Genomic DNA, 3,360 nt, shown 5'->3' on the forward strand with positions numbered 1-3,360 from the left:
AAGTACTTTTAGCCTTCTGCGTGGTAGGAGTCATACTAGGTAGGCAAGCTGTTTTAGCAGTAGCCAGATCAGCTACAATCTTATTGAGGTCTTCTCCAAAAGGAGATTCAACTGAGGCAGCACAAGGGAACTCTCATCTGGGGACAACAACTGCAGGGAGAACACATATTTTCAGATGAACATGGTAGGGCAGAAGGCTGCCTAATACTGAAGCACCCCCAAACAACAAATCAAATGCAACTTACTTGACAGAGATGTGCCTGAGCAACGGCCCTCCCCAGCCCTATCCCAAATCATACTTATTTTGCATAGGAGATACCATGGTCATGAAGATTGTTCTCCCAGGGTTAGGTTCATTCATTGCATTCTGGGTATGCTGACCCCTGTGATTTCCCCAAATGTGGGAAACTCGACTGCATTATTTGTGGTAGTGGGGGACTGTATTTGTGCTTTCCTCTGGTCAGCTCTGGTAAAATTCAGATTTATTTGTCTCAGATCTTCCTCTAGCCTTGTTCTTCTTTCGAGAGTTCCCTTGTGCTGCCTCAGTTGGATCTCCTTCACTTGACAGGGGGGTGCCCGAGCAGCGACCCTCCCCAGCTCTAGCCCAACTCCTACTTACCTGCCAGGTGAGATACTATGATCATGAAGTTGCTTCTCCCAGGGCAAGGCTCACCCATTGCACTCTGGGTGTGCTGCCCCTGCGATTTCCCCAAATGTGGGAAACTTGACTGCATAATTTGAGTTTTCCCTGGTCGGCTCTCATGTAATTCAGATCTCTTTGTCTCAGGTCTCTCTCCAGCCTAGTTTGCTGTCTGGTTCCACTTCTTTTTTCTTGAGCCCCTCCCTTCTATACCCTTGTGCACTATCCTGACTTCTCCTCCCGTCTGCTTACTTTGTGCCTCCCAATGCACAATGCAAACTACGGGTAGTGCTGCAGGGCCCACACCCTTTTACTTGCTTTACAGAGCAGCTCTGGAGCTGTTACAGTGCCCAGCTGCTGCAAGAAATCAGCTTGAATGCTTCAGGGGCTGGGGAATGGCCAACATGAGCCCCACACCGAAGGAGGGTGGGGGTGCTTAATGCGAACTAGGGGTCATCCAAGCACCACAAAAGGCCTCCATGCCCTGCACGCTCCTTTTCTCTTTTCATATGCAGACAAGGGTTGAAGCCAACTTTGACCCACTGCTTGGATGACATCACCATATTCAAATCCATCTGCTGCAGGCCATCCCCCAGGAATGCTTGCACTAGTTGTTGCATTTGGTTTGTTGTTTGGGGGTGCTTCAGTATTAGGCAGCCTTCTGCCACCCCATGTTCATCTGAAAATATGTGTTCTCCCTGCAGTTGTTGTCCCCAGATGAGAGTTCCCTTGTGCTGCCTCAGTTGAATCTCCTTTACTTGACAGAGATGTGCCTGAGCAGCGGCCCTCCCCAGCCCTATCCCAAATCATACTTATTTTGCATAGGAGATACTATTGTCATGAAGATTGTTTTCCCAGGGTGAGGTTCATTCATTGCATTCTGGGTATGCTGACCCCTGTGATTTCCCCAAATGTGGGAAACTCGACTGCATTATTTGTGGTAGTGGGGGACTGTATTTGTGCTTTCCTCTGGTCAGCTCTGGTAAAATTCAGATTTCTTTGTCTCAGATCTTCCTCTAGCCTTGTTCTTCTTTCGAGAGTTCCCTTGTGCTGCCTCAGTTGGATCTCCTTCACTTGACAGGGGGGTGCCCGAGCAGCGACCCTCCCCAGCTCTAGCCCAACTCCTACTTACCTGCCAGGTGAGATACTATGATCATGAAGTTGCTTCTCCCAGGGCACGGCTCACCCATTGCACTCTGGGTGTGCTGCCCCTGCGATTTCCCCAAATGTGGGAAACTTGACTGCATAATTTGAGTTTTCCCTGGTCGGCTCTCATGTAATTCAGATCTCTTTGTCTCAGGTCTCTCTCCAGCCTAGTTTGCTGTCTGGTTCCACTTCTTTTTTCTTGAGCCCCTCCCTTCTATACCCTTGTGCACTATCCTGACTTCTCCTCCCGTCTGCTTACTTTGTGCCTCCCAATGCACAATGCAAACTACGGGTAGTGCTGCAGGGCCCACACCCTTTTACTTGCTTTACAGAGCAGCTCTGGAGCTGTTACAGTGCCCAGCTGCTGCAAGAAATCAGCTTGAATGCTTCAGGGGCTGGGGAATGGCCAACATGAGCCCCACACCGAAGGAGGGTGGGGGTGCTTAATGCGAACTAGGGGTCATCCAAGCACCACAAAAGGCCTCCATGCCCTGCACGCTCCTTTTCTCTTTTCATATGCAGACAAGGGTTGAAGCCAACTTTGACCCACTGCTTGGATGACATCACCATATTCAAATCCATCTGCTGCAGGCCATCCCCCAGGAATGCTTGCACTAGTTGTTGCATTTGGTTTGTTGTTTGGGGGTGCTTCAGTATTAGGCAGCCTTCTGCCACCCCATGTTCATCTGAAAATATGTGTTCTCCCTGCAGTTGTTGTCCCCAGATGAGAGTTCCCTTGTGCTGCCTCAGTTGAATCTCCTTTACTTGACAGAGATGTGCCTGAGCAGCGGCCCTCCCCAGCCCTATCCCAAATCATACTTATTTTGCATAGGAGATACTATTGTCATGAAGATTGTTTTCCCAGGGTGAGGTTCATTCATTGCATTCTGTGTATGCTGACCCCTGTGATTTCCCCAAATGTGGGAAACTCGACTGCATTATTTGTGGTAGTGGTGGACTGTGTTTGTGCTTTCCTCTGGTCAGCTCTGGTAAAGTCAGATTTCTTTGTCTCAGATCTTCCTCTAGCCTTGTTTTTCTTTTGAGAGTTCCCTTGTGCTGCCTCAGTTGGATCTCCTTCACTTGAAAGGTAGTGCCCGAGCAGCGACCCTCCCCAGCTCTAGCCCAACTCCTACTAACCTGCCAGGTGAGATACTATGATCATGAAGGTGCTTCTCCCAGGGCAAGGCTCACCCATTGCACTCTGGGTGTGCTGCCCCTTGCGATTTCCCCAAATGTGGGAAACTTGACTGCATAATTTGTGTTTCCCCTGGACGGCTCTCGTATAATTCAGATCTCTTTGTCTCAGGTCTCTCTCCAGCCTAGTATGCTGTCTGTTTCCACTTCTCTTTTCTTGAGCCCCTCCCTTCTATAACCTTGTGCACTATCCTGACTTCTCCTCCCGTCTGCTTACTTTGTGCCTTCCAATGCACAATGCAAACTACAGGTAGTGCTGCAGGGCCCACACCCTTTTACTTGCCTTACAGAGCAGCTCTGGAGCTGTTACAGTACCCAGCTGCTGCAAGAAATCAGCTTGAATGCTTCAGGGGCTGGGGCATGGCCAACATGAGCCCCAC

The 3,360-nt window shown here is 49.6% G+C and overlaps 6 non-coding genes across 6 annotated transcripts; all 6 read left to right on the forward strand.

Annotated features, from left to right (window-relative positions):
• Positions 1 to 295: 295 nt before the first annotated feature.
• LOC135042736 (U1 spliceosomal RNA) lies at positions 296 to 459 on the forward strand. Its single transcript, XR_010235811.1, has one exon. It is a non-coding gene; the product is annotated as a U1 spliceosomal RNA (small nuclear RNA).
• A 152-nt stretch (positions 460 to 611) lies between these two features.
• Positions 612 to 774, forward strand: LOC135042712 (U1 spliceosomal RNA). The gene has a single exon (XR_010235795.1). It is a non-coding gene; the product is annotated as a U1 spliceosomal RNA (small nuclear RNA).
• Positions 775 to 1,448: 674 nt separating this feature from the next.
• On the forward strand, positions 1,449 to 1,612 carry LOC135042739 (U1 spliceosomal RNA). Its single transcript, XR_010235814.1, has one exon. It is a non-coding gene; the product is annotated as a U1 spliceosomal RNA (small nuclear RNA).
• Positions 1,613 to 1,764: 152 nt separating this feature from the next.
• On the forward strand, positions 1,765 to 1,927 carry LOC135042719 (U1 spliceosomal RNA). Its single transcript, XR_010235800.1, has one exon. It is a non-coding gene; the product is annotated as a U1 spliceosomal RNA (small nuclear RNA).
• A 674-nt stretch (positions 1,928 to 2,601) lies between these two features.
• LOC135042753 (U1 spliceosomal RNA) lies at positions 2,602 to 2,765 on the forward strand. The gene has a single exon (XR_010235828.1). It is a non-coding gene; the product is annotated as a U1 spliceosomal RNA (small nuclear RNA).
• A 150-nt stretch (positions 2,766 to 2,915) lies between these two features.
• LOC135042766 (U1 spliceosomal RNA) lies at positions 2,916 to 3,079 on the forward strand. The gene has a single exon (XR_010235841.1). It is a non-coding gene; the product is annotated as a U1 spliceosomal RNA (small nuclear RNA).
• Positions 3,080 to 3,360: the final 281 nt, after the last annotated feature.

Source organism: Pseudophryne corroboree, unplaced genomic scaffold, assembly GCF_028390025.1.
Source record: "Pseudophryne corroboree isolate aPseCor3 unplaced genomic scaffold, aPseCor3.hap2 scaffold_835, whole genome shotgun sequence".
Classification (NCBI taxonomy): domain Eukaryota; kingdom Metazoa; phylum Chordata; class Amphibia; order Anura; family Myobatrachidae; genus Pseudophryne; species Pseudophryne corroboree.